The sequence below is a fragment of the Bidens hawaiensis genome, unplaced genomic scaffold, assembly GCF_021521415.1.
Source record: "Bidens hawaiensis isolate Kalapana, Puna unplaced genomic scaffold, B.hawaiensis_p1.1 tig00094007_1, whole genome shotgun sequence".
NCBI classification, from domain to species: Eukaryota; Viridiplantae; Streptophyta; class Magnoliopsida; order Asterales; family Asteraceae; genus Bidens; species Bidens hawaiensis.
Window position 1 is genome coordinate 1 of NW_027504506.1, and position 13,057 is coordinate 13,057.

The 13,057-nt window shown below is 34.0% G+C and overlaps 1 pseudogene; it reads right to left on the minus strand.

The window, feature by feature from the left end:
• Positions 1–458: 458 nt before the first annotated feature.
• Positions 459–5,270, minus strand: LOC143608019 (hydroxyproline O-galactosyltransferase GALT3-like; annotated as a pseudogene).
• Positions 5,271–13,057: the final 7,787 nt, after the last annotated feature.

Consider the following 13,057-nt stretch of genomic DNA (forward strand, 5'->3'; position numbering starts at 1 on the left):
AAAATAATAAAAAAAGATACTGTGGGCCCAGTTTGTAGCTCTACACCATTACACCTCAAAAACAAATTCTCACCCCTTGCTGACTGAACGTCACGTGTCGTAATTCGCCCCAATTTGTAGCCCTCCACTACGCATAGCCTAACCGGAGTTAGAATAATGTAATATGATATAAATTGGATTGTTAATGTTTTTTTTATAAACATTGTCAGATGTGTCTGTTACATTTCTGTTTTACGCTTCCGCTATTGCTAGTCGGGGTATGACATTTTGTATGAAAGATGAAATATGTAAACTTCCTATGATTCACTCAAATACCATTCAGGCGGTCGCATTGCATTCAATTTGTTAACACGAAATTTGTCTCACACTCAAACCTATAACGGTAGTGAAAACCCTTAACTAAGTGTACAGAATCATACCTAACTTATAACGTATCATAATACACTTAATAGAAAATCTCAATCACAACAATCAGGCTTATGTTCTTTCTGCATCTTCTCCCACAAACACTAAACCATTCTCGGGTTCTGGTAATGGGCAAGTATGTAATTTGGCTCACACCCGGCGTTATGAAACCTCTCGTCGTTGATGTATTGAACTTCACGAATCTGATTCTTGAACTGTTGGATCCAAATACCCACAGCAACATCTTCTAGTTTGAAAAGCTAAACACATGCATAGATTATAGTTACCGAAATGACCAAGGCCAAAGAAACCAACCGAAACAACTTACCTTCAAGTTTCTTTCCTGATGCCCTCGGACAATAAACTTTGCTATATCTCGGGAGATCACGTAGCCTGGACCGTGGGCCCATGGTGGGTATGCATCTTCTGCCCATTCCTGCCCGACAAAGCCAAAAATAAACATTAATGACTTTTAAGATATCTAGATGCAATTATATTATCGTTAGCACCAACATACCTCAGTACTAATATACCATTTGTTGTCTTTGTCCCTTTGTGGTTTAGATTCAAGGGATACAAGACCATACAAGAGCCCATCAGGGTTCTTGGTCTTGAGGCTAGCAAGGATTTCATCCACTCTCACAAAAGCATCGTCGTCCGTTTTCATTATGTATTTTGCAGGCAAGATTTTCGTCTAAGAAATGATTCAATAACGGTAAAACATTAGTACAAAATGATAATAGGCAATTTGGATTTCAAAAATCCAAACTATAACCTTTTAGCAGATAATAATCTGCCATTGGTCACATTGCTTGTACAGATTATTATCAGTGAACGGGCATACTTTGGATGATCAAATTCCAATTTGCCGATCATCATATAAAGAAGAGTAAATTACGGTTTTGGACTTTGTGGTTTGCACTCTTTAACCATCTCAGTCCAAAAAAAGAATCTTTTAACAAATCAGGGTCTGAGATTTACATTCTATAACCATTTTGGAACCTGCTCCTAAACCAGTTACATTTTTCAGTTAAATAGGTTCCCTCACATGAGGTGCATTATATATTTTTGTTTATTTTTCTTCTTTCAATCCATTATATATTCTTTTATGTCTCAAAAATAAACCCGACGTAAAACATCACTAATGTATATTTTTCAAAATATAACATCATATATTATCAAATACGATATGTTTATAAGACATATATTTCGATGTCAACGAATACTCTTATTTTGTAATCCAAATATAAAGATTTCAAAGAAAATTAGAGAGTACTATGTAATTCATTTAAAACTTTACGTACAATATAATTAATGATTTAATAAATAGTTGACAGGTTTTCTAAATACTAAACTTACTACGATCACGCTTGTTAAATGTTTAATTTTAAATATAAAAAAATGAAATAATGTTAATATTTAACAAGCAATATAGCAAAATATTTTAAATATATAAATAGTATACGCAAGATCATAGTACAAATAAACTACAGTGTTAGCAAAATATATATATAGTTAACTAGTATATGACAAGAAATATTGCAGTATTAGCACATTACAGTATTGTGCAAAATTAACTAGCAAAATATTTTACATAGTGTACAATATTTTTTGAACAATTTATACTTTGATTGCAAAATTTAAGTATAATACCTTTCATCGAATATATTATTTTCAAAAAATAAAAAATATAATGGATTGATTGAAGAAAAAATAGAAAAAAAATATGTGTGTTTTTTAATAAAAATATCTAGATGATGCATAAGTTTAAAAGCACATTAACATCACATAAATACAGATACATAAATTTTGCAATGTGTTTTTCAAATAAATAAAAAATTCCAGGACCAAAATGCCCCTGATGTGAGGGGCACATGACCTTATTTAACTGAAAAACGCAACTGCGTTAGGATTAGGGACCAAAATGGTTATAGAATTTAAATTTCAGGCCTTGAGTTAAATGATTATTTTTTTGGACCATGGTTATAGTAAAACCGCAATTAACTCTACAAAAAAAATTTGTAAACTTTTAGTATACATACCCCCATAATGCAAATTGCAATTGTCTTCAAAGTCAGAAGGCTGTAGTAATCTACAAAGGGCATCAACTGAACATCTTCATAAGCTTCAGCTTCTCTCCACAACTCATAGTTAACTTGCTTGTTCTTATGCTGCAATACATATACATTCAAAAACAAACTAATCAAAATGAAAACAATTTATCCATACATACATACACTAGAATAATAATGTGTCACTTACATCATCATCATCATCATCGTACTCAGTATATCCCACCAATAGCAAAGCTATAGTAGGGTCTGAGGAGGGTAAGATGTAGACAGCCTTACCTCTACCCCATAAGGATAGAGAGGCTGCTTCCGGTGAGACCCCCGGCTCGATAGTAGTTTTGCATCAAGCCTTGGACATAAGGCACATAGCACTCAATCATCGGGACACCGGCTGATCGGTGCATGTACCCTTGTCTTTCGGCTATCAACGCCACTACATGATGCCTGATTAACCGTCCGTCACTTTTAACGTTATTTTCACGAGATTAGTAAAATAACGTCAAAATTAGTGCAATTTCACTTTTGCCCACCCGAGGGTTCACACATATAAAAAAACCTATAAAAAAAACGGACAGCAACCACACCGGAACGAACGGCCTCATACTGCATCCAAGATCTCCTCAAAGCCATACGCCGTTTGAAATTATTTCCAGAAGAAAATACCCCTATGAGTAGTAAGAGCCTATTGCTTCTTTTAGGTATCAATGGAGCTTTGAGGTGTTCAACGTCTTTAACCATGTCAACATCTTCAGACACTGGCAAGCCTGTAGCCAATGCAGATATGATATGCAAACCACCTTTCACTCTCACCCCACTAACTAACCATGGTTCAAGTTTCTGCATAATATGACTAGGTAAGCCAACATCCACAAACATTTATTGAAATTGTATGCATTTATAATGTGATTATATGGCATCGAATACTAATGTGGTGGGTTGTTGAGATGAATTCTTCAACTGGAACACGGCCCATGATATTATTCGTGTCAAAATCTTCAACCCTAACCCAAAGTAACACACTTGAAACCGTATGCCACCAGAACACGACCCGTTTAACCCATTTATATAAATGTGTCAATCGGACCGGTTGGTGATAACCAAGTTGTAAATGTGTTAATTGATACAGTAGTTGTAAAAAGATGAGTTAGACGGGTCATAAACAGGTTAGTGGGTCAACCTACTTAACTAAAAGAGGTTAAACAGGTGAACCCGAACACAGCCTGTTTAACCCATTTATCTACAAGTGTCAAACAGATTGGCGGATGATTACCAAGTTGTAAACGTGTTAATTGAGTCGGTAAATTGTAAAAAAGATGGGTTAAACAGGTCATAAACAAGTTAGTGCGTCGACTTGCTTAACTAGAAGAGGTTAAAACAGGTCAACCCGAACACGAACTGTTAATTAAGCAGGTCAAATCGAACACAACGTATTAATTAAAGGGGTTAGATATGTCAACTCAAAACCTGATTATTTACGTGTCACGTCGGAACCTTACCGGGAATCAGAAGATAATCAAACTGTACAAAAATGTATTTGAAAGTTTGTATGGCTTTAATCCGATAATTACATGTTCTGAGTGTCTGACTAATTCTGACTACATAATATAGAAACTTACATTAATTTACATCATATGGAGGTTTGAAAAGAAGGGTGTACACCGGTGTACATTTAGAACAATGATTTTGTATACAATAAGATGGTTTTTTAATATTCTAAAAACTAAGAAATCATCATACCTTACCTCTCTGTATGCAAAAGATGTTTCATGTCTTCCGTTAACATTGGCATAAAATCCCTCTTCACCCGCCCAAATTGTTAAAGTAAACAAACTTCCATCCAAAAATGGAAAGTTCGAACCCATGTGATTATGAGCATTCACATCCGAAGCATTCGATTTTTCTTCCATAGAGCTTCTAGCAAGTTGCTCATTACACTTTACTAATCCATCAACTGAGATAAACCGCGAACGAGTCATGATTAAGCAAAACCAATAGCTTCATCATAGAACATACATTTTGGAATAGTAAATACTAAATACCTTTTGTATTGTTCGAAGAACCGTGACTGGGGCATCTTTCCTCTTTGCCCCATCCAAACTCATTCGCCCATGTATTTTGAACAATAACCGGCTCCTTTGTAAAGTTATTTCCAGGTAGAACCACAGTGTACTGCAAAATCACGGGTGGGCCCGCCTCGTCATTGCTTTTTGACCTGACAAATTCTATTTGAAAGTTCCCATCAGGGATAGCAATAAGTGTAATGGAAGAATCTTCAATAAGCCCACAAGGTATCCCAAGAATAACACTATCATTACTAGAAACCAAAGTAGTAACATTCACCGCACTGACCGAAAAACTACAGTTTCTATCCACCTTATTATCATCAAACTTAAAGGCTCGGGTTTCATCAATTTCAGATTTTAGTTCTTTCCATGCAATGGCAGCTTCTTTAATTCCTTGAGCGGTTTCGGGCAAAGAATCTGATCTGGACAGTAAAATACGCATTTGCCCCCACGCCAACAATGGCTTTGCATCCTCGTTGTTAAGCGTGTGAGTCGAGTTAAAGAGATAATCAAGTCCATCAACATTAACTAGGTGCGGCCTTGTAGTAGGGCTAGAAGTTTGCAACTTCTGCTCGACGGCGGGTTTACCAAAACCGGGATCTGGATGGAAGAACTGATATGCAGATTGGTTTTGTGGTTTGTTTTGGATGAAGCTGTAACTAAGAAGCAAAATACATGTAAGCCCTATGATTAATACACCCCCAGTCCACTTCTTCATCCCCTAATTGCTTGCATACATTCTAAACAAATGTCATATAAATCTTGATTCAGTATGTGACAAACAAAAGAACAATATTCTTGTTGATTTACCTTAAATGTTCATCTTATATTAGGAAACTCAACCTAGTCACAAGAAGTGATAAAGATGCAAACTTTATGCTTCTTTAATGTAAAACTGAAAAGGGTTTTGCAATTAAATGAAATGAAGTGGAAGTAGCATGAAGCTGCTACTTGATCTAAGGGTATCTTGGATCTGGGGTTTGTGTTTTATGCAAGTACTGTGTTTCAACTTGAAACAGGATTAACCTGTTGCTCGCTTGTTGTGTCCCTCTGTCTCTCTCATGTGTTGGAAGAGGGTACACATCAGTTGTAGATCCTTAATAAGAAATTATACTTTTAACCTCCTACTTTTCCAACTGGCAGTCTCAGTCCTTTCTTTCTTTGGTGTTGCATGTGTACGCTCTAAACGAGTCACGTCCGCTCGAGTAGGGGTGCAAACGAGTCGATCTACTTGTGATCGGATCGTGAAAACCCTTGATCGATCCGTGCTTAAACGATCCCGAGCTTCACTTTGAGCCGGTTCGTGAGCCTGAATTTTATACAGTTTTTATAATATATATGTAGGAACATGATCAAGAGAGAACTAGAGAACTAATAAAGACATATTTTTAATGATTTTAAAAAAATATATATTCGAACATTTTTTTCTTTCATCTTTCTTATATGTTGTTCTTGTTCACTAGAAATAAAGATTAAAATAAATAAAAAAAACTCATTGTTGTGGCGTAGTGCACATATGCAATACATCGACTTTTTTGTTTACATATGTGCAATAGTATGTATAGCATGTACGCAATAGTTTGTGTTGTATATGTGCAACAATGTTATATTATATCAAAAAAAATCGATGTAGTGCAAATGTGCAATAGTGTTGTATTACATATATGTAATGGTGTGTATAGCATACATGCGATGATGTTGTATTTGCATATATTCAATATGGTGTATTAAATAAGTGCAATTGTGTTGTACTATATGCGATAAAACACTATTGTATACATGCAATACACACTATTGCACATATGCACTACATAGATTGGTTTTTTTTATCAATATAAATATATACGAAAGATGAAACAAAAAAAAATTATAAAATATTTTTTTAAAAATAATTTATAAATATTTCTTTATTAGTTCTCTAGTTCTCTTTTTAAGATGAGTTTTCTCTAGATCTCACCCCTATATATATAATTATAAATATATAAAAATTAATTTATAAATAGTAAACAAGCTAATCTCGAAAGCTTTTACAAAGCTGGAAACTGAAACTCGATCTCTGTTTGTTTATAAAGCCGAAACCAAATATAGATATACGAAGAGAGAGAAAGGGTGGAGCGAAGTGAGGATAGGCTGCATATGGGTATAGATGTGTAGAACGATATATAAACAACTAGCACTGAGATGGAGTGGAACTATTGAGGATGGAACACTTCTTGAACGACGAATGCGAAGGACCTTCAATAAGGAAAGAGGGTTGTGGTCGTCGGTGTTACGTGGATATGATGTTTTTGCAGTGGTTTTGACTGCCATAAATTGCGAACGAAAAGTGAGGCCTCAAAAATGGGTCATACGATATTTGATTGGTTCTTGCATGTGTAAGAGTAAAACCACACAAGTTTTTGCGTTACCGAATGACTTTCCTCAACATACTCGCCGCAATGCATGATAACTTTCAAACATGTAATGCATTTAGCCCGCTTCGCTGCAATAAGCAGGTACAATTACTTGTTTTATCTCAGAACTCATAAATTCGAATTAGTTAACAAAGTTCAGTTTTATCTAATTCAAAAGTTCTTTAAATTTTAAACGAACTCTTATAAAGTCTCAGTGTTTAAAGACTATATTTTAAATTTTAAAATATCTCAATATACTAATTGTATCTTTTGAAATTCTAATTTTCCTTAATATCTCAAGTTTAATAATATACTAGCAAAAGTGCCCGCGCGTTGCTGCGGGTTCACGCAAGTTATCTTCTCGTATTGGTTTGTAGTGTTTGGTGTTGTGTAATGGGTTATCAGTGCGAGTGAGCTGCCGCGTGTGCATATGGTTTGGTGGAATTTTTTTGGAGGGGTTGCGCACTAAAATATTAACATAAAGAAATGCTCAAATTAAGACCACTAAGTTGTCGGTCAATGAATTGTAAAAGGGTAAAGTGGTGGACATACATGATTTTATTGTGCACATGCATACTGGCATATGCATATATATTGGATCAATGGTGTTATAAATTACTTGGTACTTACGTTCTAGAAACAAAAACTTTTATTAAGACAATGTGTTCAATATATTGATTTTGTAACCGTGTACTGGCCATTGGGTATATACCAAGAATGATCTTAAGCTGTCAAAAAGAAAATAATAGCTAATATATTATGAAAGTAAGAGACCACCAGCATGGTCAGTTGATCACAGGAAATTCAACGTAAATTTTGACCTAAAAATTCAAAATTGACAAAAAATCAGTTTTGACCGTAAAAAGTCAAAGTTGATACTAAAATGACCCATTTTAAAGTGACACCTTTTGACCCACCGATCCAATCCTACTCTTTTAAGGTGACTCGTTTCGACCCGAACCAGACCGACATTTTTTCATCGTGACTCGTCACAAAGCAAAAAATGACATCAGAAATTTTCAGTTTAACATATACCCATATTGTACTTCCAAAAATCTAAAAAAAATCTATATTGGTGATAAACATATAAAAAGAAAATGAGTGCTTAAAGAAACAGCCAAAGTGATAATATTTGTGTGATGATGAATGAGAGCGTGAAAAATATTAAATTGAAAACTGTATATTGACTTTTAAAAGTCAAACTGCATAAAATTAAACATATGACCTGCAATGTAAAGTATCAAGCCAAATATGGCACAATTGAAACCTAGATACTAACAAACTGAGCATCATACTCATCTCACCAGATTCTCTTTTCTGATTTAATCTAACTCTATGATTTTTCCATAAAAACAATTTTAAGACTTTTTAACTTTTTTGAACATCTTCTCTAATTCAATCTAACATCAACAATATAGTTATACATACTTTTTTAACGGTCTAGCAGGAAAGTCATATACGTTTATAGAACCATGTGAAATCACATCTGAGTCAATTAAAGTCAAACTTATCCTAATTCTCACAAATGGTCTATAAAATTTCTTTTTCCAATCTTTTTAAATTGACAATAATACATTTTTCTTCAAAAACATTCCAACTCTTTGTACTTTTCAGAAACAATATCATACTCTTGATTATGATCACTTGAAGTATGGGATTCCATCATAGAGAATTCATATACCCCCGATTATGGGTGTCCAAAATACCTTGACCCGATTAACCCGACTAAACCGAAAAAAGCTAATTAGGGTCGGGTTAAATATGATCAAAACTTATAATCGGGTAATTTAGGTTAGCCCGATATTATTATTAAGGTCGGGACACGGGTTCGTGTTTGATAAAAATCACCATATCAGTTTGTAAACGAGCCAAAACCGAGGCTTGCTCCTAGAAGCCTAGTAATCTAACTTGGTTTGTAAGTTAGCCAAACTAGATTGGGTTGTAAACAAGCCAAGATCGAAGCCTTCTTGAAATCAGATTGTTTGAAAATGAGCCAAGCGGAGCTTGCTTAGTTATAAGCCAGTTTGATCGATTTGTAAACAAGCCAAGATCAAGGCTCGCTCAAAATCGGCTTCTCTTAAATGAGCCAAGCTAAGTGTGCTTTGTTTTTAAGCAAGCCGAGCTACGTAGGTTTGTGAACGATCCAATACTGACCTAAGGTAAGCTTAGCTTGTTGGCTCTCACCTGCTGGTATTGTTTAGCTGGCTCGTTGGCTTGAATGGCGGGTCGTTTAAAATTAAAGTCCAATATATAAAAATTATAACTTTTATAGTTTAACTATGATTTTTTAAAATAGTAGCATACACTCTAACATTAAATAGAAAGAACCTCAATCAGAAAGATGGAGGTGTTCGACAATATACAAATCAAAACACAAGATGACCGAAGCCCCTATAGAAAGTTTAAACCGACACATAAAATGAAGGCGACTTAACCTAGTCAAGCCAAACAATATCGGTGTAATTAGATTTGTACTTTAACCATCTTTAAAGGTTTATCTTGATCTCGTATTGCACAGAGAGAGTCCCGTTCTTGAATCTCTTCGCATTCATACGTTTCCAAACATGCCACATTGAAGAGAAAAATAATCAAACCAATATACGCCTACCTAATTTGTCATCCGGCTCATTCTCCACCTCCAAAAAATGCTCAAATGAATCCAGGCCCGTTAACCCGATTAATAGTTAACTTAAGCAACCCAACTAAAATATTCTTTAGCTTATGTATATATTCAAACTATATTTTTGAAACATATGTTAGCTTCTATATATATTATATATTTGTTAGCTTTTGTATATATTCAAGATTGATTATACCTATGTATTTTGCCATTGTCTTGTATAATTTGAAACATTAGTTGTTCAGAAATCTATTTATGTTGTTCTTTGAGAAAAAGATAAAGAGGAATATTATCGATTGACATGAGTTTTATTATATGGGGAAACCATTGCAAGAATTTTAGTAAAATAAAAACATTTTTTGGGTTTAGTTAAATTTATTGGCAAATTTTTTATAGTTTCTTTTAAGGATAATTGTTTTGTGATATGATTACACGAATTATACATCTTTGCAGCCCATTATTTAAAAAAACGAAAAACTAAGCAAAACATTGTAGGTTTGTTACAACCCGACTAAACCGAAACCCAATTAACCCGAACCTGAACCGTAATATGGTTGGGTTGCGGGTTAGTTTTTGTTTAAAAAAACCTGAATAACCCGACCCGATTAACCCAAAATCCGATCAGGTTGACCCGATCAACACCCCCACCCCAATGCAATTCAGAAGGTTTAGGCTTGGAAATGCAGTTAGATCCCCACATAACACCTTATGATCTTTCCAAATTTACATAACATTATTTCTTCCATAAAAAAGTCAATGTTAATTGTAATGTTGCCCATCATCCTACTTATTAGCTATAGCAAAATGGCGGCAAAGAAAAATCCAAGAAAGAGACAAAGATAATGGACTAACAATGTAATCAAATTTCTGATATCGTCTCTGGTTGGTCCATAGGAACTAACAAGGTCATTTAAGTGTTTTCATGATGTGCACTAAAGAAGTATAAACTAAGACACATATATACTTCCTTAAACGAAATTTAAATATGAATTCAATCTGCAGATGTATCCTATTGGTATTAAAAGATAGTCACCAACATTTTTAGATATTAAAAAGATAGAAATTATTTACCATGTTTGCATTAATTTATAATAAATATTTCTTTTCATTACATAAATAAACACCCTTGCCCAAGATTTGAATGAAAATTAAACACCTCCGCCCCAAGATATGAATGAAAATCAATCAAATAAAATAAATATTTAAATGTGATAAGTCTACTATAAAAGTAACATCCCTATAGTCATAGTATTACATTAGAATGCTAATTAACAAACATTGAACAAAACATATTCATTTTTTTTAACAAACGAACGTTAGTAAGAAAATCCCCTAAAGTAACAAATGTCACACATCACAACCAACAACCCTATAAGCTCTGATGTGAATCATACGCAATCACACAACAAAACCATTTCAGTTCCTCGCCAACTCCATCCATTGATGAACAACCACAAAAAACTACTTCTATGTGGGTGTGAGTTAATCGATCATAGTTGTCAATAGCGAATAGTGGTTTATAGCGACAAGATGCTACCCATCGATATGGAGTAAATAGCACCCAATATTTCATGTTTTGAAATTCTCTATGTGTATGATATGCAGCTGCTATAGATCCCGCTATGGAGGCTATTGACAACTATGTAACCAATAATGTTTACATTCATAATAAGGTAATCGTTGATTAAATATTAAATAAATATAAACTTGCAACTCTTTAAACATCTTACTTGTAAACTCAAATATACTACCACTTATAACAAAAAGTACAGGAACTGAAACATAAACTGTCATACCCCGACCAAAGGCGGCGGAACATGTCAGGATGTAACGATTGCCCATATGCACATGACACTAATTAAAGCGACAATGTTTAACAAACTCATTTAATTTCACAACATCAAAATTGTAACATAACAATATTCATAAGACAAATACAAAAAAAAAACATAGCAAATCATATATTGTTCATTTTGCTAATAACCTAAAGGTATTTGTGACGTTTTCTCCACAATCATATATTTGGATTTGGAAAGGTTGTCTTGAAATTCCTTAAATAAAATAAATGTTGAGAAAAGTAAACAATTAAAGTTCAAGGTTTAAAATGTAACTATTTAAGAATTTATGATAATAACCCCTTAAAAATGTAAGTTTGCTCGAAACCGGATTAAAGTATCTAACCTTAATATTTACTCAACCTATGTTAAGTAATAAGGTGGGTAAAATGCAAGAATGCAAGTCCCTTTGGAATAAAGATACTAAAATGGGTTTTAAAGAGTGTTCGGGTTATTGGTTCGGGTCTTGACAATTGGTTAAACCCAAAGTCAACTTTCCAAGATATTAAATGTTATGAGATAACTCATAAAAATAAAGTAAGGCTTAACCAAGTATGTAGATCTATTGTTTTAGAACTAACAGCGTACGTTAAGCGAGTGTTCGGTTTTGTCGGTCCAAACTTTGTTATGAGATAAAGTTGGATCCAAAATTTCCATGTACTTAAGAAAATAATTAAAATCTATTTGTAAACTATTTTTAAAGAAATATACAAGTCTTGGTAGCTAAAAGCACACTTGTGTGTCTTAAGAGAGTAAAAATCGGATTGGTTCAGTTTGGTTCGGTTTCCATCTCACAATAAGTTCATAGATGGTTTCCACATGCCCAAATATCCAAGAACTTGTATAATAATGTACAAATGAAAATACTTAAGTTTTACAACAAAAAAGGTAACAATAAAGTCTTTAAACAAAAGTTCGGTTTACGTTTCGGATCTAGTTTCGGGTTAAGACCGAGTTTAGAATCTACTAACCCATAACCATGGAACTCATAAAGATGGTTTTATAAACTGAGATCTAACATTAAACATGTTTAATAAAAGTATTTAACCTAAACTAGTAAGCAAAGTTCGGTTTACGATTTAGAGCTATTTACAGTTAAACCGAAGCATAGACCCTCAAACCCATAATCATGGAACTTGTAAATAAACTAAAACGAGCAAAAGTTAAGCATGGTTAGTATGTATACACAAGTTATATAAGTATATATATATATATCAAGAACACGAAGTTCTCCATGAAGCCTTGCCTTACAAGGTCCGAAACCTCGCCGATCGGAACCGGAGAAGTAACTACCAAAGGTAACAAGGGGTGTATATTATATATATGTTGTACAACCATAAACAAGTGTTAGTAAGACTACATAAGTTAATTAGAATGAAAGATTAAACTCAGTTTGACATTTGGAAGTCAAACCTTCAAGAACACTAAGACAACAACCTTAAGATCTTTGAATTTGAGAGAGAATTTGGAGTTGTAGCATGGGAACATGAAGAGAAATGGTGGTGTATATACAGGGTAAGTTGAAATGGTCAAGAATAAAGGGTTTTGCATGAAAATGGGATTGTTTAAGTCACATGTTTGCTTAAAAACTAACAACAATGAGTTGCTGGTCTGCAAGGGGTCGCGATACGCGACGGTAGAGGTGCACACCCATCGCGTGGCGCGATGG